Raw genomic sequence first — 25774 nt, 5'->3', positions numbered from 1 at the left:
TGTAGGTTGCAGTAGGTACTGGGAGATGAAGAAGCTTGCACAGGATAGAGTAGCATGGAGAGCTGCATGAAACGAGTCTCAGGACTGAAGACCACAACAACATTATTATTATTATTATTATTATTATTATTATTATTATTGGTTTGTGGGACGTTCAACTGCGCAGTTATCAGTGCCCGTTCGAAGTCCCAATTTTTACACAGTCCAATTTTTACACAATGCAATCTAGGCATTATCACGAATGACGACGATGAAATGACGCGGACAACAGAAACAGCCGGTCCCCGGGCAGAGGAAATCCCCAAACCGGCCGGGAATCGAACTCCGGACCCCATGATCCAGAAGTAGCAACGCCAGCCACTAGACCACGTGCTGCGGACGTACGATTTGGAGAACCCCCGGTCTACCTAAAAGTGGATGGCCATTCCGGGGTTAGAACCCCACTCTTCATCAAGCTGAGTCCAGTGTCTTAACCAGTGCTACATCCCTCCTTGTGACACAAACGAAGCAGCGGGTATTTGCGATTTACATAAAATTATTTCAGTGTAAAAACAAATTAACCCTTTCCTGATGTCTTTCAACTACTAGTACTTCGTAGAAATGCCATCATGTAACACCATAAGCTACTGTTCAGGTTGTTATTTTATTTTATTTATTCTTTTAAAGGCGTAAATTAAACGCCAGCTTATGATCTTACATGATGTCATTTCTAGCATTTATTACAACTGTGGAACACAATCTTTTAACAAAAACTACTTTTTACTTGACGACGAACTGGATTTCGGTGGGTAGGCCATTGTTAGATGACAACCGCTGGTAAAATGACGTCCTACTTACACGAATATTATTGATACAGCTAGAATATGCACATCTTCACATAAAAAGGTCAGTAAAAATTAATGAATCATTTTACTATTGTGTTTAACAATTACATAAGTTAAACTTATCTCAGGGGAAAAAGCAAATTGTGTTTGGTCATTTAAGACAAAACTGGCATCGTATGTTATATGTTTGGTGCTACGAAACAGACCAGTCCACACATTGTCGAGGAATGCAAATTAAGATCCTACCTGGGTGATCTGCAAGACTTTTTAATGGCTACACCATCAAGCCTTCACTGGAAAAGGAGTGTTTGTTAATTTAATGTGTCATTTATTTATTTATCCGTTGCTTTTTTTTGTGTTTTTGATTTTTAAGTATTGTTGACAGAAAACAAAATCGTAAAACCAAAAAGGAGTTGTCTGCCACGAACGAAAGTTGGTAGGCATGTATCTACTGCTCAAATGTGGTGTCTGTTGAAATCTCGCGCCAGTTGCATGAGTGACGCTAGCAGCCGAAGTTTGCTTTAAATACACTTTGTAACGGTCCTGACTGTTAGCTACCTTTGGGATTGGATGCGTTGAGTTGCCTGTAAGGCACCTCACTCAGTTTGAACGAGGTCGTGTAATAGGATTATCAGAAGCTGAATATTTCTTCTGTGGTGTTACAGAAAGACTTAGCATGAATGCATCCAATGGACATGACTGCTGGCAGCTGTGGTCACATGATCAGGCTCCGTATGGCCACGTAGGACTACCGACAGGGAAGACAATCGTGTACGGCGTATGGCTGTGGCACATCATTCTGCCTCTGCAGCAGCGATCTGAGCAGCACTTGGCACCACAGTGGCACAAAGAATTGTTACAAATCGCTGACTTCAAAGACAGCTCCGAGCCACACGCCCTGCAGTATGCATTCCACAGACCCCACACCACCCCTTAACGACTACCGTGGTGTCAACCTAGAGCTCAATAGAGAGCAAGGTGGAGGTCTTAAGTTTCCTGATGAAGCTAGTTCTTCCTCGGAGACATTGATGGATGTGTGTACTTAGAAGGAGGAGAGTTGAAGGCCTGCAATCAAGCTGTCTGCGCGTTAAACACAATGGACCTACACCTGCAGTTACAGTCCCAAATGCGGTTTCGTATGACAGCCGAAGCACTCTAGTGATTATCCCACGCACTCTGACTGCAAATTTGTACGCTACTGGTGACTCGACATGCTACGCTGCCATTCATAAACAGCGTTCCAGGGGGTGTTTTCCAACAGGATAACGCTCGCTCACATACCTCTGTTGTAACCCAAGGTGCTTTATAGTGTGTCCACGTATTGCGTTGGACTCCTCGATCACCAGACCTGTCTCCATTCGAGTACATATAGAATATCATCGGACGGCAACTCAGTCATTCACAAGCAGCATACCATACACCGTCCCTGTACTGACCGACCAAGTTCAAACTGACATCCAGCATCTGTACAATACAATACAGTGAAACCTCTATATAACGTTTTTCAAGGGACCACAAATTCTGAACAGTGCATAGAGGAAAACACTATAAGGAGGAAGGCTTCCAAATAATAATTATAGGGCATTACCACTAATCAGCTTTGACAAATGGTGCTATAGATGACATTTTAAATTTTCACAACATTGTAATATATTCATTGCAAATGATCAATGTATCAAATGATATAGTTTTTTGTAATTAAAACATGGGGCCCGGTAGGTGGATGGGTGAAAGTAAATGGATCAGTTTGTACTGTAAAAAGCTATAACAGATTCTTAAGATATGACATCATTGTCCAAAGCTGGAAGGTGGTATCCCATTCTTCAGTTGACCCAATTATACGAGGGCAGTTAAATAAGTAATGCAACACATTTTTTTTCTCGGCCAATTTTGGTTGAAAAAACCGGAAATTTCTTGTGGAATATTTTCAAACATTTCCGCTTCGTCTCGTATAGTTTTATTGACTTCCGACAGGTGGCAGCGCTGTACGGAGCTATTAAAATGGCGTCTGTAACGGATGTGCGTTGCAAACAACGGGCAGTGATCGAGTTTCTTCTGGCGGAAAACCAGGGCATCTCAGATATTCATAGGCGCTTGCAGAATGTCTACGGTGATCTGGCAGTGGACAAAAGCACGGTGAGTCGTTGGGCAAAGCGTGTGTCATCATCGCCGCAAGGTCAAGCAAGACTGTCTGATCTCCCGCGTGCGGGCCGGCCGTGCACAGCTGTGACTCCTGCAATGGCGGAGCGTGCGAACACACTCGTTCGAGAAGATCGACGGATCACCATCAAACAACTCAGTGCTCAACTTGACATCTCTGTTGGTAGTGCTGTCATAATTGTTCACCAGTTGGGATATTCAAAGGTTTGTTCCCGCTGGGTCCCTCGTTGTCTAACCGAACACCATAAAGAGCAAAGGAGAACCATCTGTGCGGAATTGCTTGCTCGTTATGTGGCTGAGGGTGACAATTTCTTGTCAAAGATTGTTACAGGCGATGAAACATGGGTTCATCACTTCGAACCTGAAACAAAACGGCAATCAATGGAGTTGGCTCCGACATCGACCAGTGGAATGGTACCGTGCAGGCATACAGGCCCTCATTTCAAGGTGGCGTAAGGCCGTAGCATTGAATGGAGATTACGTTGAAAAATAGTGTTGTGTAGCTAAAAGATTGGGGAATAACCTGGTGTATTTCAATGCTGAATAAAACAACCCCTGTTTCAGAAAAAAAAATGTGTTGCATTACTTATTGAACTGCCCTCGTAGCATAAACACAGTAAATGGTACAGATTAAAAAAGAATTAGTTACAAAAATTACTTTAATAATTAAATTATGAAACAGAACTTAAACTTGCACAAAACTCTAGGAACCTATGCAATCTGAAAAACACATACCTATGATTGTTTAAAATGTTCAGGCAAGCATATTTGTTTTCTATTTCTCCTAGAGTCTATGGCAATCATTTCTTGCTCCAAATGAGCAAGTTGAACTACTGTTCTGTCCTCAAGTCTATGAGCCATCATATATCTCCTGAATGTTTCAAAGGCTTCAGCTGCCTTAGTATATGAGGGCACAGGGTCATCTTCCTTGCCACTGTCACTTTCACTACCACTATTATTCTCCAAGCTTCTCTCTGCAGTCAGCTCCTCAATACTTCGTACTCCTGTGGTTGCCACATTGTCATCCACAGCCACGAAGTCGTCAAAAGTGACAGAATCACTGCCTATTAATTCCTGAAACTCTTGCAGATCACTTGCAACATCTTCCACATGAACTGCCATCTCATTCTCACAGAATCCCACTTTTGTGAAACAGTTTTTAATAGTTTCAGCACTGACTTCCCTCCATGAGTACATAATTAAATTCATTGTCTGTCGATGGTTTCAAACGCATACGTTTCGAATTGCCACAATTCTCAAACCCTTCGATTATTGACGATCTCTTTTTCATAATAGTGTTGAGTTTTGAGGGGGCCAGTTCAAATCGCTTCGCTAGCTCCACGCGACTCACACCAGGAGATGCCTACATTTTTTAAATAACAGAAACCTTCTCTTCGAGAGAAATGTTCTTCCGCTTTTCATTCATGTCCACTGATGAAAGCTTAAAAAAAAATGTTATTTCGAAGACACACTCTCACTAGACACATGAACTGTTTGCTGCTCAGCTCACACATCATGCTATGAATACAAAGCATCGACTGAAATGGCGCCAAAAAGATCGCAAGCAGAATGTCACATGACCGGGCCCTGCCGCTGACCTATGAAACACGCTGAGCGCGGGCTTTCCGAGCTGGTGCAAACTGTGAATCCACACAATGGAAAACGATGCGTCTACATCCACTTAAATGTTATAAAGAGGTAAATAATTGACCAGGGTTCCAAAAATATGAGTGTTACATGGAGGAAATTGTAATATAGAGGAAATGCAGTAAAGAGGAAAATTTAACATTGTTTATATGGGCTTTTAGTCGGGACCAAAAAACAGATGTAACAGAGGAAAACATTATATGGAGGAACGCTATAAAGAGGTTTCACTGTACATGATCGTTTGTTTGCATATATTTGACATTCTGGCTGTTACAGCGGTTATTAATGTACCAGCAGTTCATGTTTACCATGGCTAATCTCGCGCTTACATTAGCCTGTGATCTTGCGATGTTAACCAGTTATATGTGTTACCGAGAGAAATGTGTTCCCGGAGTTTCATTGCTCTACATCAATTATTTTTTGATGCTGCGTCTTTTTCCGTTAGTGTATATGCAAAATAAATAAATAAGTAGATTCAAGTTATTTCGAATAATGTCGATTTTCTTCCTTTTTTAACAATATGTAAAAATGTCGCAATCTCTACATTGTGGGTATTGTCTGTTAACAGAGGTTCTATAAAGGTTGAATCTGTAGTCTCGAGTTTCTCTCACATTTCGAGAATCTATCTGCAAGAACTCTGCCTGAGTGACCAACTCATACTTCTCCACAGGGTTTGCAAATGTATGTAGATGGAGATATATGTAGATAATTTTAGACACACCACTCAGTGCAAAAGGTTACAGTGCGTTAAAAACTTCAATACATAGTATTAATATCCCGGAATGATACTTATTTAACAGTTCATTATGAACTGGCTTTCAGCTTCTTCAGCCGTCATCAGATAATACTGAACAGACAGTCCACACAACTTCAGCAAGAGTTATAGCAGTACAAAGGTTGTTGTTCAGTAACTACTAGACTGAGCATGAAAGGAGTTGGAGACTTTGCTGAACATGCCCTGAATGAATGTCATTCATATGACATGAAATGTGATGTTCTCCACATGAGAACTAAAGGCAGCAAACTAAAATTACTCGAGATTCCGGCCATTAATCAACACCAATCCAGCAATCATGACCAAGTCCTTAATGACCAAACACAGTTCCAGTACTCATCCTAACTAAAGTAGAAGCAGCCAGTTATTTCTCTCACCAGTAGGTAATAAGCCTGTTATGACTCATTTCAAAATGACAAACAGCCAAAGATGTAAACAGGTTTTTTTATTTGATGACCAGTTTGGGGTTTTTATTCATAACCCATTATCAAATCACACAACCAATTAGAATGAATATCATTCCACATAGCAAAGATTATGTTAATAGTTATCCAAAGCAATACAGTACAAGTGATCATGAAATTGGATGCGAACTCTTTGTATCTGGTTTCATGGCCACTTGCGCTGTACTGCGTTGAATAACGATAGTCATGATTTTTGCTATGCAGAGTAACATTTATTATGATTGGACGAATGATTTGAGAATAGATTGTGAATAAAAAAACCGAAAGTAGTCATCGTCAAAAAGTAAAAAGAGCTATTTTGCAACTTTGACTGTTTGTAATATTGAAACAGTACCAAAAGTTGCTGACACTTCAGCATTCCAGCATGACGGAAATTCGTGTTATAACTGTTCCACAGCCGCAGTCTCTAGGCCTCTTTCTTCCTCATTTTTCGGCCTCTTCATCACATTTGGTAGTTTGTCGTATGACATAGTGGACTGTGCTGTTACTCGCTAGTATAACATATATGGCTTATGAATTCATATGCTTTTAATAATTATTCAGAGTCTCTTTGGAATGTTACATTATGCTTGTATTTGTATCGAAATAGTCAAAAAATGCTACATGTCTCTGAACAACAATCTTTATACAGCTATGAACTGTCGCTGATGTTGTGTGGACTGTCTGTATTAACTTACCTCACAATGGCCTAGGAAGACGAAAGTCAGCTCATAACGAACTATTGAATTAATATTTTGTGTTCAAGTTTTTAATATGCCTATGTTCCTCGAACTACCGATGGAATATTCCATAAATGTTACAGAGTTTATTTACTACTGAATAATAATTCACAAATCTCATGTTTACTGTGAAACGAAAGAGACTGGCTGCGAGCGTTTAACTTTTTCGCAAGGCAGCCAAAAATTTCACAGTATATGGGATGGTGCACAAGGTCTTATAACCACTGTCAATTTCCTATTTGCCAGCTTGCAAAGGTGGCCTGATTCTACGCAATATCCTTTTTCGTGGAGCGCTATTAACCTTAATCAAGTCAGTTCTATAGCCAGTACTGAAAGCGGTAAGTTTGTCTGTAAATCGGTTTGAAAGACAGATTCGGATAATGGAACTGATAGGGGATACGCCATGGAATGGAAAGTTGCATGTGAGTGTGCTAGTGTGCTGCGAGCTGGCAAGCATTTTAATGAATCTCTCTTTGAGCTAATTGCTGTACCAAGACACGAAAAGTTTATAGAAGAGCCTGCAAGCTCCAGGCTAAGTAAATTTTATTATGTTGCGAGTTAGCTCTTGTCGCGAGGTATTTATTTTTCTAATGGTGCGAGTTAATAAACATATCACATCATCTACATGCACGATTTCTCGTTTTCGTTGTTTGGGCACTTTGCGGTGTTTTCACTAGGCAAATGTAGATAAAAATACACTTTTACTGAATTATTGGAGCTCGAAGGTACGACAACCCACGGCCAAGAATTTGCTCATAAAAACAGTCTCGCATATTCGGCTGGGGTTATTTTTGTAAGAAAGTTGGCAATATTTCCAGTGATTAAACCGCCATGTTCATTTACCACGAAGGAACTGCCAAGAGGTGAAAGAGGGGAGAGAACGAAGTGACGTCTTTGCTGTTCCACTACCTAGAAACACAAGCAACATTTTGAAGCGGGTTTAGTTTGTGGTACAGAATGAGGCGCTACAGAGCCTAAAAATGTTCCAGCGGATAACTCATCTCTTTTCCGTTATAAACCGTTCTCGTTTGCTCGAGATCATGATTTCTCCTTAGTTTCAAGTAAGGAGAGGAATCAAGTAAATGAAGCAGCTGATGAGTGCTACTTAGATATCAGTTCTCGCCAGCAACATCGGCACCTTTTGTGTCTGCGTTGTCTGATATTTCACATGAGTGATGCTCTTGACCTGTGTTTCAGGTCTTCCGCAGAGAAAATCGTTAATCGAGGAACTAGTACTGAATAAGGGGAAACTTTCTAGCAGATTATAATTGTTTGCCGAAACGGGGCTCGAGCGTGGAAACATTGCTTTGGAAATGCTCTACAGACTGCTAACGTAAGATTTGGAGGGGGGGGGGGGGGGGGTCACAAAATTAATGGAGAAACAAACACAGTCGCCAGTAGCACATGGTGGGACGCGTGGAAACAACACAACTCTTGTGAAGTTTAAAAAAGTTCGATGAAGTGGAAAACCACGAATTCAACGAAAAAAAGACAAAAAACTGCGAACAGTGAATGTACAACCACTGTTCTTTTGATTTCTGTCACCGCAAACAACAAACGAAAATGGACAAGACTGCAGAACATGTAAGAAGACTCAAACGTAACAACGTAAACTGTGCACTAATTTCATAAGGATATATTGTTTTTAACCTACAAATGCCAAAATATATAGACATATTATGTATAGTGTTGCATATTTCCAGACTGACGGCATAAGAAGCTTCAAAAATAAAAGCAAACATATCTGGTGAGAAGTACTCTATAACCTCAGAAAGCGTAAGACAGGAAAACCAATCATAATATGTACATAACAGCTGATGCTGCTCCCTTTTAGCTTAAGACCAGAATAATACTTCTTTTTTTCAACTTTTGTTTCAGGAAAAGCTTCGTTACCTCTCTGCACGCACTTTGGAGGAACACGTGGTAACGAAAACAAAATTTCATGAGAGAATGTTTCTTTTGGGAACTACCATCTATGTGATTAGATGTTTTTTTACTGTAACGACAAGATCAGTTTACCAGAATTGCTAGTGAAAATGAAAAGATCAAGCACACAGCTAAGACAAAAATCCAAAGGCAGTGAGAATGGATGGTACAATAAAAGCTACAAGTAAAGAGTACAGTGTGAATGGCGAGATGGGGGAGGGAGGGGGGGGGGAGGAAAGAAATTTTATGAAACTAAATGTAATACAGACACAACAAGTCCAAGAGTTTCCTTCATCAGCTGGTTACTAGGTGAGTGGAATATACCAAAAACCATACCAAAGCTGTACTTGATGGATCACTCAGTCAAAGGTTCAGTGAACTTACTTGATAGTGTCTCTCTCTAAATTCGTAAGTATTCAGTACACAGCCAATCCGTAAGGGAAGAAATACGAACTAGTTAAAACCCAGTGTGTCACATATCACTTACTCAAGCAGTTAGTTCTCAACTTGCAATGGCTAAATCCAATGCTCTTAATAATTAAGAGAGTTACTAAATGTAACTTGCCAGCTTTTGTGTACATCCTAAACCCGACACCACAGTAATAGTTTTTATTTTCGAAATGCTGGATATTTACAAAAATTTCGTCTGGATCTTTGCCAAACAAAAATTAATCATTGGGTTACACAAACATAAAAAGTTGACACATAATTTCTCAACGTTTTTTTAGTCGTAAGTGAAATTTTTTTGAGCGCATCCGCATATTGTGTTCAAACTTTGCTCCAAACCGTAAAACCTTAAAAAAATTTTAGAGACTGGTACTCAGTTTTCCTGGAATACATGAAAATGAAAATATTCTACCACTTTTTCTGTGTATATATAATTCTATTTTCCCCTTCCCCCCTCACCTTAAATGTCTATGATTTTCTCTGACACACACACACACACACACACACACACACACACACACATACTAATAACTAAAACACACATATGTAAGAAGCTGACCAGTGTTAGTACGAAATATCAAGGTCACTTGGTACATACAAACAGTTTTACAGCTGTGAAAATTCGGTGCAAAATGACCAAAACATGTGGCAATGAGTATAAGGCAAGTAATGTTCTGTTGTAATGCACAAAAAACGTTCCAGATACAATAAAGCATTTAATGCCAGTGATAAATATAAGACAATACGATTTATTTTATAAAAATATAATTACACAATTATGAAATTCATGTACATATAAAATGTTACAAAAATACGAACCGTCATTACGAACATAAGTAACCCTGAGATCATTGCAAGCATTAATTCTCCACATTGTGATTCATGTATACACGTCTGTAAACACTGTCCCTTTAAGCAGTTCATACAACTATTTAAACTCACTTCTTTGAAAAGCATATTTACAATTAAAATTTATATTCAGGTGTAAATATCTTGTTTCTTTTACTGTACATTCACATTCTTCTTGGAACTTAAATTCTGTTTATCATACCCGTATTTGTGGCAATAAAAATACTTTTTTAAATGACTAAACACGAAACATATATCGCACTATTATGACTAGTACATCGTTGATTAGGATACTAGAACTATAAATATATGGTATTATGAACTTATTTCAATAGATGACTGAAATGACGGATATAGGCTACGTAAAAACTTTTCATAGGATGCCTTTGCCTCACAGTTCCAACGCATAAAGTAAACAAGTTAGGTCGCCGCAAAAGCAATGGAACGCTTACATGATTCCCTAAACAACCGTATTGCCGGTTATTTTACAAAGAACTGTAGCACTCTTAACACATTATCAGCAATCCACACTTCAGCTGATCGCCAAAGCAAAGAGAAATTGCGCTCATTTAGAAACTTGGGTTTATTTGACAGGAATAGCTGAATTTATCCTCTCGTGTATTTCTTTGTATTAATCGAACTCCACTTATTGTTGTTAAGAACAAATATTCACCAGAATTTTGGAAATATGCTGCTGTAATATTACGATGTTTTCAAACAAAATGTGTATGACATAAAATGTCTTATTACGATCATTCTATAATTAATTTTATAAAAATATGATAGCGGACGTTTTCGTCCTGAAACACTGTTATTTGCAAAGCTATTGTATGGCTATGTACCGGAGAAAACGCGCGATTATACGGACGCTAATATCAGGTATGTGCAGCACGATCATCAAAATATGAATATTAATTTTAACTAAAAATGGATTTGTTGACGGCGCATTTCACTATTAATATATAAAGAAACATTTTACCTTCTTTGTGCGATAGTGACCGGTTGTTATATCCTCGCTGCAGTCGTAGAAACCGCTCATTTTCTTGCCGGTCCGTAGCGCATCTCTCACCCAGCCGCCATTTTGACGGCGCAGTACACCCGGCAGCCATCACCGGAAAGAGACACTCTAAAGATACGTTTCGCAGTGCTCTGTCACTACGTGCAACCAACGAAATCTTATGCATCGGTGAAAGTACTAATAAAATTTTCAGTTAACTGACACAAATGATTCGATTAGCGTCACTGTAGAAGTACAAGATAGACGCTCCGCGCGGCTCTAGTGTTTTGTTCCTCTCGACGCTAGCGCCACAGTTGCGCAACTTCGCCACTGACAGCCGTTCGCGTCTGACTCAGTTGGTTGCATCTCTCTCTCGCACACTCTTTCTGTCTCTGGCTCGCAGTTTTCGCTTTCGCTCCCTCTGTTTCTCTCTCACTCCCGCTTCAAGGCTGAGCGGCGGCGCACGCAACGGTTCCGTGGATCAGTTTATACTGTTCCTGCTTGCGTGCTTCAAATATCGCAACGAACTGCTGTATTTAGTACTAGACAACCGAAGGACACGCGTAATTTTGGAATAACGCTGCGCAAGAATGTGGAATTGCAAGTGACTTGCTCTTGCTGCGTGAACATTCAATTGCGGTTCGCTGAAACAAATTTTTCTGTTAATCTAGTGATATCAGACTTAAATAATAAAGGTCATGACACTCAGTCATTTGTTACAAAATAAAAGCAACGAAGACAATATCTATTTGGAAACTTCGACGTGAATGTTGTAACGAGATGAAACTGACATTAGTCCATTTTGAAATTATTTATTTGCTTTTAAAAAATAGAACTAGTTGCATCTGTTTTACTCTTTCTAGTCCTTTCAAATTCCAGACTCGAGATTTCTCAAAACCATTACGGGTGACATACTGAGGGAAAACAGTTATGTTAAAACCGGCTTCCGAATAGCTTTTTCTTTTCTGTCTCCTAATAATCTCAGATAAAGCGATAGATGGGCAAAATGGTAGAAATAACAATTCCTTGAAAATATGACGTTAAGTCCTCTTGAAGAAGTGGTACCGAACAAAGGCAGGATTTTTCTATGTGACCCAAATTCACCGGATCTGAATAAAGAAAAATATCAATGGGAATATAGACTGCTGTCCATTACCTCACCGACGGTGCCTCTGTAGTGTCTTGCGTTAGTACTAACAAAGTAACGGAGATGTGTTAGTAATTACCACTGCAAAAACGCCGAATGCACAACATTCGAAACGTAAGACTTCGTCGGACGTATGTGCGTATAGTGCATTAATTCCGTCACGATTTTGACTTTCAAGCAGTTTGAGAGCAACGGAGTGAGAAAAATTCTTCGAAAACCAAAAACCAGGTATCTTCTGGACTGCGAAACTCCCCGAAGTTAATGGATGAAATGTTCGTTTTTGAACAATTAGTGACATTTTTTACTGCCTAATTCACACCCAAAGCTAAACTAACTTGATTGTACTATACAGTGAAACAGGTAACTTGCATGGAACGATGAAGTGATTTCCTGATTCTCTTTTCCATGGTTTCAATAATTCTGCGTCATCCGTGATTTTTTACTCTGTATGTAATGCCAAACGTGTCGACGGGGTTATAATCTTTACATTCATTTTACCGAGTCGTAATGTTCGTTTAAAACTTTTTCTGCAGACAGAATTCAGATTCTTGTAACAGTTTTGAGACGAATATGTCTGTAAAGGAAGCTGAGAAGTATAGTAATTAGGTTTATTTCTCTTCACGACGAGTAAGATTACTGTAGACATCCCTGAGGATGATCACTGTAGTGCATACAGGCGGAGAAAGATCATATCTCAAGTCCGGAATGCTCGTCAGTTGTGGAGAAGGGTCATCTAACTGAAGATTGATGTGATCCTGATAGAAATGTATCAAGCATGTCGAAATGCGCCCAGATGACTACTAAAGACAAAGTTTCGGCAAGGCGTATGTAGCCAGTCTCGTGTTACATAAATATATACTGTATAACAGTACGTCAGTTGAGTCAAACTGGTGCTAAATACGGAATAAGAATATCAACATAAAAAAATGGCTTTTCAAGGATTGGAACACGTAAGAGCCAAAATTGTCATAGACAGAGAAACAATTGAAGAAGTAAGAGTATTTAATTACATGGGTTCCAATTTTAAATTACTCAACAGTGTTAACGTAAAGCTGAAACTGGCCGGATTCCTATATTTATGTGGACCCATACACAATAGATTACAACTTAAGGTATGAGAAGAATCATTAATTATACGTTGCAAAGTAATTGGCTTCCCTTTGCTGCTGTATGGTTGGACTGCGAAATCGGATCAGTTACGACAAACTGAGTTATAAGAAATGAAGTTCCTCCGATCTGTATCGGGATATTCATTACTGGACCATAAAAGAAGGGTCTATATTAACAAGAACTAAACGTGGAACCCATTACAGCTGCAAATGAAAAATATAGACTGAAGTGGAAAAACTGACAATTGGAAACGAGACAGATGGTAAAACGTCAAGTATACTCTTTACTACTTCGAAAGTAATCGCCATAACTGTTAATGCATTTATCCTAGTTGGAAGCAGGACGGCTATTACCTTAATGGAAAATGCGGTTGGCTACGGAAAAATTATCTTACCCTGGCGTGCACCTCGTCGTCCAAAGCAAATTGACGGCTACGAATGTTTTTCTTCAGGGCTCCAAAAATACGCAAAAACAGCATGGGAAGGCATCGAGACTGTACGAAGGACGTGTCCACATGGAGAATCAAGTCCAGAAAGCCCAGAAATGTTAGGGAATAATCCTGTTAGTTAAAATCATCTGGGTTGTCAGGCCGCGTCATATTTCCTTCAAAAATACTCGACGTATCGACCCCTCTGCTGTGATCTTCTTCAGGTTGATACGGTGTCAACTATTGCTAGAACGGTGAACACCCTATCATCCTGAAGAAGATCCCAGCAGTGAGATCGAAATGTCGATTATTTTAGAAGGAAATACGACGCGGCCTAACAAACCAGATTATTTCAACTTGAGTGACAACGGCCACGAAAACCTGCAGACTTACATAATTCTGTTGTAGGATATTGCTCGCCCACAGGTTGGCAAGGCTGTTTCGTGTAAATTGCAGAAGCTTCGCTGCGAAGCTCTTGACACACCCTCCATACAGACCTGATATCTCCCCATGCGATTTGCATACTTTTGGAGCCCTGTAGAAAGAAAATCGCGGCTGTCAGTTTGTTCAGACGAATAGGTGCGCGCCTAGGTACAATCAAATTTGCGTATAGACAACTACAAACATTTTCCCCTGATGAATCGCAGCGGGATAAAGGTATTAACAGTTACGAGTGTTGATTCTGAAATAATAAACATTTTATCAACTTTTTCCGTCCGTTCCATTTTCGTATGTCGGTCCCGTATGTGTACAATAATGCACTGAAGAGCCAAAGAAACGGGTGTAGGCATGCGTATTCAAATACAGAGATAGGTAAACAGGCAGAATACGGCAACGCCTATACTATAAGGCAACAAGTGTCAGCGCAGTTGTTAGATCGGTTACTGCTGCTACAGTGGGAGGTTAAATGTGAGTCACTTTGAACGTGTTGTTCTAGTCGGCGCACGAGCGATGGGATACAGCATTTCCGAGGAAGCGATGAAGTAGGGATTTTCCCGTACGACCATTTCACTAGTGTACCGCGAACATCAGGAATCCGGTAAAACATCAAATTTCCTACATCGCTGCGGACTGAAAAAGATCCTGCAAGAACGGGACCAATGAAGACTGAAGAGAATCGTTCAAAGTGAGAGAAGTGCAACCCTTCCGCACACTGCAGCGGACTTCAATGCTGGGCCATCAGCAAGTGTCAGCGTGCGAACGAATCAACGAAACATCGGAGCCGAAAGCCCATTCGCGTATGCTGGATGACTGCACGACACAAGCCTTACGGCTCGCCTGGGACCGTCAACGCTGACATTTGAGTGTTGAAGAATGGCTACATATTGCCTGGTCGGACGAGTCTCGTTTCAGACTGTATGGTGCGGCTGGACGTGTACTGGTATGGAGGCAACCTCATGAATCCACGGACGCTGCATGTCAGCAGGGGACTGTTCAAGCTGGTGAAGGCTCTGTAATGGTGTGGGGCGTGTGCAGTTGGAGTGATAAGGGACACACGACACGTCTAGATACGACTCTGGCAGGTGACACGTACGTAAGCATCCTGTCTGATCACCTGCATCCATTCATGTCCATTGTGCATTCCGACGGACTTGGGCAATTCCAGCAGGACAATGCGACACCCCACACGTAGAATTGCTGCAGTGTGGTTACAGGAAGACTCTTCTGAGTTTAAACACTTCCGCTGCCCACCAAGCTCTGCACACATGAATATTATTGAGCATATCTGGGATGCCTTGCAAGATGCTGCTCAGAAGAGATCCCCACCCCGTCATACTGTTACTGTTGTATGAACAGCCCTCAAGGATTCATGGTGCGAATTCCCTCCAGCTCTACGTCAGACATTAGTCGAGTGCATGCCACGTCGTATCGCTGCACTTCTGTGTGTTCGCGGTTGCCAAACACGATATTAGACAGGTGTACCAATTTCTTTGGCTCTTCACTGTATTTTGTCTTACAGTATATTTTGTTAGCACTGAATAGGGGGGGGGGGGAATCATGGAGGAACTGTATAAGGGGGGCTATGCTCCAGACTCAACGCTGAAAGGCATAATCAGTGTTAAATGATGATGATGATGATGATGATGATGAGTATATTTTGTCCCTTAAGTGCACAGTAATAGAATATATAAAGCTACAACACTGTAGAACAGAATAGGATAGTTGGACGTAGATGGAATGAACAGTTTTGAAATTGAACGGGCCATCAGAGACAGTGATGATGAAAATAAATATTTGTTGAAAGGTAGAACACAACATCCTGTCCTAGACGGACAGTATCCATAGGCACACAGAACAGTTATGATGTTTCCCAGGGGAGACGTGACACCGTTTTTGCTGAAACTTTTTGACACATTAAAATAGTGCGCCCGAGTGGAAATCGAACCCAGAACATTGCCTTGCGCGTGCGATGCTCAAATCGGCTGACTATCCAGATATGAGTCAGTGTTATCTCCTTCTTCCGAAGCTTCACAGAAGGTATCATCCATGGACCTATTTCCTTCCGGAAGATATTTGCAGAGAAGACGACTTGTAATTAGTTACGGTGTAGAGATCGTTTCCGTAATTAATCTTTCTCTTCGCTGCAAAGTATGCGCTGGTTAGAAACTTTCTGACAGGTAACACTGCGCGCTGCACCGAGGCTCGAAACCAGAACCACATTTTTCCTGTGCAATTGTCTTACCGAATGAGCTATCCAGATGGAACAAGGTACTTAGACGAGCTAGGTGTTGACAGATGTGAAAATTACGGAACTATCAGTTTAATAAGCCACAGCTGCAAAATACTAACACGAATTCTTTACAGACGAATGGAAAAACTAGTAGAAGCCGACCTCGGGGAAGATCAGTTTGGATTCCGCAGAAATACTGGAACGCGTGAGGCAATACTAACCTTACGACTTACCTTAGAAGAAAGATTAAGGAAAGGCAAATGTACGTTTCTATCATTTGTAGACTTACAGAAAGCTTTTGACAATGTTGACTGGAATACTCTCTTTCTAATTCTAAAGGTAGCAGGGGTAAAATACAGGGAGCGAAAGGCTATTTGCAATTTGTACAGAAACCAGATGGCAGTTATAAGAGACGAGAGACATGAAAGGGAAGCAGTGGTTGCGAAGGGAGTGAGACAGGTTTGTAGCCTCTCCCCGATGTTATTCAATCTGTATATTGAGCAAGCAGTAAAGGAAACAAAAGAAAAATTCGGAGTAGGTATTCAAATCCATGGAGAAGAAATAAAAACTTTGATGTTCGCCGATGACATTGTAATTCTGTCAGAGACAGCAAAGGACTTGGAAGAGCAGTTGAATGGAATGGACAGTGTCTTGAAAGGAGAATATAAGATGAACATCAACAAAAGCAAAACGAGGATAATGGAATGTAGTCTAATTAAGTCGAGTGATTCTGAGGGAATTAGATTAGGATATGAGACACTTAAAGTAGTAAAGGAGTTTTGCTATTTGGGGAGCAAAATAACTGATGATGGTCGAAGTAGAGAGGATATAAAATGTAGACTGTCAATGGCAAGGAAAGCGTTTCTGAAGAAGAGAAATTTGTTAACATCGAGTATAGATTTAAGTGTTAGGAAGTCGTTTCTGAAAGTATTTGTATGGAGTGTAGCCGTGTATGGAAGTGAAACATGGACGATAAATAGTTTGGACAAGAAGAGAATAGAAGCTTTCGAAATGTGGTGCTACAGAAGAATGCTGAAGATTAGATGGGTATATCACATAACTAATGAGGAAGTATTGAATAGAATTGGGGAGAAGAGAAGTTTGTGGCACAACTTGACCAGAAGAAGGTATCAGTTGGTAGTACATGTTCTGAGGCATCAAGGGATCACCAATTTAGTATTGGAGGGCAGCGTGGAGGGTAAAAATCGTAGAGGGAGACCAAGAGATGAATACACTAAGCAGATTCAGAAGGATGTAGGTTGCAGTAGGTACTGGGAGATGAAGAAGCTTGCACAGGATAGAGTAGCATGGAGAGCTGCATCAAACCAGTCTCAGGACTGAAGACCACAACAACAACAACAGGTGATCCATTAATTTTGGGGATTGAAGGTGCATAAACTTCATTTCTTCTAATATTCAGCCGTATATTTTTCGGCCATATACAGAGGGAGCCGACAAGTTAGAGCTACAGCCCTCGTTCGGTTGTCTCAAACATGCGAAGCGCGCTATTGCGGTCGCCCATAGAGACACAAGCGCCAAATGCATTGGTCGGCGGCAAAGAGTAAGATAAATTGAATCTGTTGCTAAGCGATCGATCCGTGCTGGGATCTAAATGGATCACTTGAGCTACACTGTAGCGATGCCTTTGCTAGTTTATCGAAGGAAGTCCCGGATTTCTTGATTTGTTCAGGCTGAAACCGTGTTAATTAAATTCTTTGGTAAACCAATCTCAGCTGCTTCTTTCATAACCGAGTCCCAAAAAAGATGACCCCAGAATTTCGCTATCTGCATACCTGTGTAGGGTGTCTGCTATCGATGCAGTGTTCTTCCACTGACTGGACTGAAAGAGCGGGGAGTTTCTATAGCGTTCCACTATTCTTTCAATAGCTGTTCCAGTCGTCTGCCTCATCTACGAAATGCCACACTCCTAGGGGGTCTTGTAAACCCTAGCCTTCCGGAGCATCTTCTCATCTTTGACGGAATCCAAAAGTGGTGCTCCTTTCAGTGGAGGGCGAAAACGAACTTTAACTTTGTAAAAATTTGCTAAATAATGAATAAAAAACTTTCCCGAAATAAATTCGCCGAATGCTAGTATCTTTGCTCTAGCTGTGTTAGGTATAGATGTACTACCTACTGGTCACACGTGAAAATTTGTGCCGGACCAGCGCTCGAACCCAGATTTCCTGCTTACATTAGCCAGCCAAGTACGCCTCCAGGACTGTTCCAAAAACACACAAATCATATTTTCTACATGTCTATACCACCGTCTCCCGCATCACTAAGTACTCGCAGCCATACTATGTATGAATGTAGCAGACTGTGGTACAGGGATGTAGATGGCGTGAAGTATGGAAGTCTGTGTTGCTCTGCTAGGAGTGCCCGGATAGCCTAAAAGTTAAGGCGAGCGGAAATCCCGATTGGAGTACCGATCCGCCACAAATTTTAATACGTCACCAATAGGTAGCGCATCTATACCTAACACAGGTGGAGCCAAGTTACTCGATTTCGGCGAATTTATTTCGGGGTAATTTCGGTGAGCTGTCTATCTTCAACAATGTTGTCTGCTCATCCAGACTCTAAGTTAAAAGAAAAGTTGTGAGTAGGTTGTTTAGGTTTTTATGTTGGTAACGCCACGTACAGCTGTATATGAAAATCACTGGCTGTACTGTGTGAAGTCTGTGGCTGGTTTGCATAGTTGGAATATTCTCTATTGTAGTGTTGGGCAGCTGGATCTGAACAGCGCGTAGCGCTGCGCAGTTGGAGGTGAGCCGCCAGCAGTGGTGGATGTGGGGAGAGAGATGGCAGAGTTTTGAGACGTTGTTATAAGCGGACGATCTGGACGTGTGTCCGTCAGAAAGAGTAAATTTGTAATACTGGATAGCACGAACTGATATATATATATATGACGACTTTTGAACATTACTAAGGTAAATACATCGTTTGTTCTCTATCAAAATCTTTCATTTGCTAACTATGCCTATCAGTAGTTAGTGCCTTCAGTAGTTAGAATCTTTTATTTAGCTGGCAGTACTGGAGCTCGCTGTATTGCAGTAATTCGCGTAACGGTTTTCGTGAGGTAAGTGATTCATGAAAGGTATAGGTTATTGTTAGTCAGAGCCATTCTTTTGTAGGGATTATTGAAAGTCCGATTGCGTTGAAAAAAAAAAAGGAATCGTGTGTCAGTTTAGTGATGATCAGAATAAATAAAGAGAGAAATGTCTGAGTACGTACAGTTATGCTCTGCTGTTTGAAAATCAAATAACGTAAGAGGTTTATCAGCACAGTAATTCATCAATTTTTCAGAGGGAATGTTTCAAAGTTATAAAATAAAAAAAAGATTTGGCCCCAGCGAGAAAACAACGAAACCTTTAAGAAGCACCTGAAGAGGGATTTGTAAGCAATCCGAAACCGGTCACGCTTCGATAGAAATAAACATTTTTAAAGCGTACTTGTGACGTTGCGGTTTCAACAAAAAATCTTGTAGTATTACAGCCGCGGTTCTCACAAAGTCGCCTTCAACTTTGTGTTTCACGTGGATCCAATCAATTGTTAACGAGAGATCTCCTACATTTACGTAGAAAGCCATGTTTCAAGGCTCTCTGCGTTTTCTTTTCCGTTTCTTGAATCAACCTAAGGTTTTATTCGTAGCGGCTTGTGTACCTGTCGTAGAGAATGCCTGTCTAATTCGAAAACTCCTGTTAAGTACAGAGGCTCCACGACTGTTCCGTCATCAATGTTGTTTGTTCTGTGGACCAACGATGTGAAGACACCCATCGTTTGGGAAGGGTGAGACAGTTATTTGCATGTAAATATGTCTGTTCAGTCGGCTTGCAAGGAGTGTTCTCAGAATTTTGGTTCACAGAACACATAGCATTGCTGACGAAAATGGTATGGAGGGTGAGCCTCTATATTTTACACTTGAAAGTTTTCGAAGTAAATGGATGTTCTCGACAATGCCAGGAGGCTGGTCCCTTCAGAGGACGAGTCAACCTATCTACGTCGGCCGGAGACCGCCCGTAGAGCAGACAGTGTTTGCCCGAGTGAAAGGGAGAACGACTCCGTGTTCAGCTTAAAAGCAAATTCCGCTACATTGTGTGGGATCGCCCAGCCTATACAAACATAGCATGCAGTTTCAGAGGTTTTCACAGGGAGACAGCAAACGCCAAATGCCGATGTTACAGATATCCAGATTGGTCGCCTTAAACGAAACGTCATTCTGCCGTTTTAGAAGAGCACTGCTGATTGGCACACGATATTCCTGATGCCTTGAGCTGAAGGAGTAATGGAAGAGACCGAAAATATACCCCCCTTCACATCTGGCATGGAGAGTGGCTCTTCTGTTGTCGCTCTTGGAGCGGGAACATGTAATGAGAGTGTGAGCGTTCATACATGTACTCAAAGAGCGAGGAACAAGTCTCTCATCAGTACTTCACTGGGAGGGCACCTCTGTCGAAAGCGAATCGGTGTGCGACTCTATATTGAGTCCTTGCGATTAAGCGTTGTTCACTGTGTTGGCTAATTCACTTATTGTGCGGTGTGAGTGGACAGAGTTATAGTTAAACGCCTGCGAGCGAATTTTTGAGTGGCATCGTGGTGGACTGGTTATCTGACCAGTGTACCACGCCAATAGTTAGACTAGGGGCGAATAGGAGTCCTTGAATACATCAAGGCGTAGGGAGAGTTTGATTGGCGAAGGTCAATCCAGATAGAACGAGAGTTATCTTATTTGTCAGCAGCGAGCAGCGCAGACAGCAGTCATCGCAGCTTACAGTATTGTGTGCTACAGCTCTTGCCAGCCCCATATTTCCTCCACAACAGTACACTTCACTGCATTTCACACGCGACAGCCTTGACCGTACCTAGCAACATTCTAACGGATAATTATTCAAGTTGAGTAGGCACGGCTCTCAGTCATTCTTAAACTTTGTATACAAATTTCATTAGCGAATCCTATTCTTAAGAGGTAACTTCACATTCCGAAAAGAACCCAGAAATAACTTGTTCAGTTCATAACTAAAAGTGCCATTGTGATTTTTCAGAATTTTTGCAGAAAAAAATAATAATTTTCGTTTTTTCTTACACTAACTAGCACTACTCCAGCACCCAAGTAGCCCACTAGTTACGTAAGAAATTTTGTGAATTTTTGTGTCATTTCCTTACAGTGGACGACTCCAGAAGATATCTATTGCTGAAAGTTTTTCAGGCATTTCTCTTTAGAACGTTAGGAGCGTCTGTCTAACTTCTGTAGTAGTGTGGGGGTGGAAATTGGATCTTACAGGAGCCACAGGGTAAAGGGTACATCTCAGATTGATACGTTGCGCAGAATGACAGAATAGCACCCACGCGCTTACAGACTGGTTTTGATACGAGTTCTTGATAAAGACATACGCCTAATAATTACTGTTCGAATAAAAAACATTCGCCCATGTTCCACAACTTCCCGTGACTAGGGTTTCCAGTACCAAGCCCATTTTGTAGAGTTATTTTTTCGAAACGCTAGTCACACCTTATAAAGTGGACGAACCGCAGCAAACAAGACTTGCAAGGGATATCGAACGCATATAGAGAAAGGCAGAACGGGTGGTTGCAGCTTCGTTTTATCCGTGTCACAGAGATGCTAAAAAAAGAAGAAAAAACTGCACTGCAAGGCACTTGAAGATAGACACAAACTATGCCGCAAAAGCATACTTACAAAGTTACAAACAAGAACCGACATCACGTGGTTACTCTACGAATATAGTACAGCTCTCTGTGTATGGCTACCATAGAGATATTGAGGAAAAGATCAGGCAAATAACAGTACGCTTAGAGGCATTTAAACGCTCATTGGTCCCGTGCTCCGTACATAAATGCAACAGTAAGAAGAGAACTACAATCACTAAAGAAATTAAATGCCTATAACAGACGTTAATTGTGTAATGTGAAACTTGGATTACATATTCAATACCAGATCACCTCATTCATCTGATACGGAGTTTATACCTTGACCAAGAAGCCACGGTGAGAACTATGTATGGAACAACGAAATGGATAAATATTCAGGAAGGGGTCCGGCAAGGCTGCATACTGTCACCGTACTTATTCAATCTGTATGCAGAACATGTTATGAGGAATGCGAGGCTAGATGAAGGAGAAACAGGAATTAAAATAGCTGGAATAAATGTAAACAACCTCAGGTACGCGGATGATACGATCCTGTTGGCAGAAAGTGAAGAAGAATTGAGAACACTCTTACTGAAGGTGAAAAGGCCGGTCTTATGCTGAATGTGAAGAAAACGAAAATTATGGCAACTACACCTACCAATTCGTGGGATATAGCAGGAGAAACCATGGAGGCAGTTACCACATCTCGGTTCCCAGATCTCTGCTGATGGCGACTGCAGCCATGAAATCCGGAGACGCCTGTTGCTCGGTAGACAGGCGATGTCAAACCTTGACAAGGTTATAAGGTCCAGAGATATAACACTAGCAACAAAGATGAGTATTGTGAGGGCTATGGTCTTTCCAGTTGTGATGTATGGATGTGAGACCTGGACCATTAGAAAGGCTGAACGGCGAAGAATTGACTCCTTCGAAATGTGGTGTTGGAGGAAACTTCTTAGAGTTCCATGGACTGCAAAGAGAACCAACAGATCAATATTGGAGCAAATAAAACTAGAATTCTCCCTGGAAGGTCTAATGTTAAAACAAAAGCTGACCTACTTTGGACACACAATGCGAAGGCATGCCTCGCTGGAAAAAAACATTAATGCTGGGGAAGATTGAAGGAACTAGAAGAAGAGGACGTCAGAGGATGAGATGGATCGATGGCATCACAGAAGCAATGTGTTCCAACCTGGAAGGTCTACGGGAGAAAGTGCAAGACAGGAAAAAGTGGCGTGATTTGGTTCATGGGGTCACGAAGAGTCGGAACCGACTAAACGAATAGAGAGAGAGAGACATATGTTTTTGGATAGGGTCCGCCTTTAGCAAAACAGTCACCGTAGGAATAAAATACGTCAGGAAAACCACACCATGTGATAAAAAGCCATAAAATAAAAGAGCACTGAAGGTGCTGCAACTGCAGTGAAACATATTTGGGTTAAAAAAACTAAATTGTGTTTTGCTAAAGGCGGACTCTATCCAAAAACATATGTATTGTTAAAACAAACACGGGAAAAAAGAGCTTCAATGATAACGTACAAAGCTTATCCCGGCGCCATTTTGACAATGAGGTGCTATCCACGCACAATAGGGAGTAAAGGATTATTCTAGTAATTCTTGCAGAACTTAGTGATGGTTTTTTTCCTTTATAGAATGTATGTGAATGATCACCACAGGGAGGGTGTGGGTGAGGAAAAATTAACCACGTTTTCCTTGAAGTGTTACGACAGTTTCCAAATGTGAGAAAGCAAAATCCGGTCTTTCTTCAGTTACTGTTCTGGGTGGGCGTCCTTGAGGTTTTAACTCGTAATACGAGGGTTGGACCTTTAATAGTGGCAACTATTTATTTACAGGTCGTACAAAATAAATACGTGTTTCAAAGTTTTACTGACCTTCAGAGTAGTCACCAGCATTGTGTATAAACCATTGCCAGCGATGTGGGAGTTGTAGGATACTATTAGCAGGGTCAGTTGTGTTGACAGTTCGAGCGGCACGGTCTATTGCCCGACGAATATGTAGCAGTTCTGAAGCGAACGCCGTGAAGTGTTTTCTTCAGTTTAGAAATCGAGCTGAACTTACGAGGGCTGAAGTCAGGGGAGTGCAGCAGGTGGTATAGCACTTAGCAGCCCCATCAGTCAAACAAATCTGTAACAGCTTGCACTGTACGTGCTTGAGCATTGTCCTGCAAAATGATGGTCAGGTCCTGCGGAAAGTGTCACCACTTCTGTCTCTAAGCTGGTCGTAGGTTGTGTTCCAAAAATGAATGGCATGGTCAAGCACGTACAGTTTGCACTGTTACTGATTTGTTTGACTGATGGGGCTGCTAAGTGCTTTATCAATTACTGCACTCCCCTGACTTAAGGCCTCGTGAGTTCAACTGTATATCTAAACTGAAGGAAACACTTCACGGCATTCGCTTCAGAACTGCTACATATTCGTCGGGCAATAGACCGCGATGCTAGAATTGTCAACACAACTGGCACAGCTAAGAGTCTGCTTCGACTTCCACATCGCTGGCAACGGGCTATACACAATGCTGGTGACTACTCTGAAGGTCAGTAAAACTTTGAAACACTATCTATTTTGTTCGAGCTGTAAATAAGTAGTTGCCACTATTACAGTTCCAATCCTCGTATATTGCTCTGACGATGTTACAAATAAAATGAAGGATAAAAATACGCAGAATATACATTTCGTTGATTACCAAACGAATTTTGCTTTGTCCAGCCCAGCAATGAACAACGCTAAAACTGTTATATCGCCCTTCTCCCTCCGCCACTTCCTACACCGCTGCCCACATATACCTCGATCCCGACGCTGCAATGTTCAATTAACATGACTGAATTCAGCAACGGCTGCTTAAAAATCCTTGACTCCCTGTTATATTGCAGATAGTACCTAACTGTCACCGTGATATAGCCATAATCAGTGTTTCTCCTGTAATCTACCACGCCACCAATACTACTTGTTATTTCTTAATTTCTTTGTTCAGTAGTGTAAGATCGCGACTGGTAGCAGAAGATTTATATTTAAACAAACCCACTGCCTTCACAGTCGCAGGCTTTCAAAAACCATTTATAATGGATCAAATCAGTTGAACGGAATGGACAGTATCTTGAAAGGAGGATATAAGACAAACATCAACAAACGCAAAACGAACATAATGGGCTGGAGCCGAATTAAATCAGGTGAATCTGAGGAAATTAGATTAGGAAATGAGACACTTACAGCAGTAGATGAGTTTTCCTACTTGAGCAACAAAATAACTAATGGTGGTCGAAGTAGAGAGGATATAAAATGTAGAATCTCAATGTCAGCGAAAGCGTTTCTGAAGAAGAGAAATTTTTTAAGGTCGAATATAGATTTAAGTGTTAGGCAGTCTTTTCTGAGTACGGGGTGTCGCCATGTATGGAAGTGAAATATCGACAACAAACAGTTCAGATAAGAAGAGATAAGAAGTTCCTGACATGTAGTGCTACAGAAGAATACTGAAGATTAGATGGGTAGATCGCACAAGCATTGAGGAAGTACTCAACAGAATGAGAAAAAAGAAATTAGTGTCAGAACGTAACTAGAAGAAGAGATCGGTTGATAGGGACTCATTCTGAGACATCAAAGGTTCACGTATTTAGTATTGGAGGCAAGCGTAGGGGGTAAAAATAGTATAGGGAGACCAAGAGGTGAAACCGGTAAGCAGATTCAGAAGTCGCAGTAGTTATTCGAAGATAAAGAGGCTCGCAGAGGATAAAGTACCATGGAGAGCTGCATCAAACCACTCTTTGGACAGAAGAACACAACAGTAAAATTGATGAAGATGAGGCAATCTCTTTCGTTTCCTGGTCGCCATACAAGAATGGCACATTATATAAATTTCCAGGAGCTACTATACCATATTCTGAACTGTACCTCTCAATAAACTGGTGAGTTGTTAATATAAATACCGCCTTACGCAATCTGTATTTGTACTA

At 41.1% G+C, this 25774-nt stretch overlaps 1 long non-coding RNA gene across 1 annotated transcript in view; it reads right to left on the bottom strand.

Moving 5' to 3' along the window:
* LOC126109735 (uncharacterized) overlaps positions 1-10998 on the bottom strand; it is a 196045-nt gene extending 185047 nt beyond the window's left edge. The window contains exon 1 of the long non-coding RNA XR_007523720.1: positions 10791-10998. This is a non-coding gene — a long non-coding RNA (uncharacterized LOC126109735). The remainder of the gene's footprint in view (positions 1-10790) is intronic.
* Positions 10999-25774: the final 14776 nt, after the last annotated feature.

The sequence above is a fragment of the Schistocerca cancellata genome, chromosome 12 (assembly GCF_023864275.1).
Source record: "Schistocerca cancellata isolate TAMUIC-IGC-003103 chromosome 12, iqSchCanc2.1, whole genome shotgun sequence".
NCBI lineage: Eukaryota > Metazoa > Arthropoda > Insecta > Orthoptera > Acrididae > Schistocerca > Schistocerca cancellata.
The sequence above is the reverse complement of the archived record's forward strand: the minus strand, read 5'-3'. Positions and strand labels throughout refer to the sequence as shown.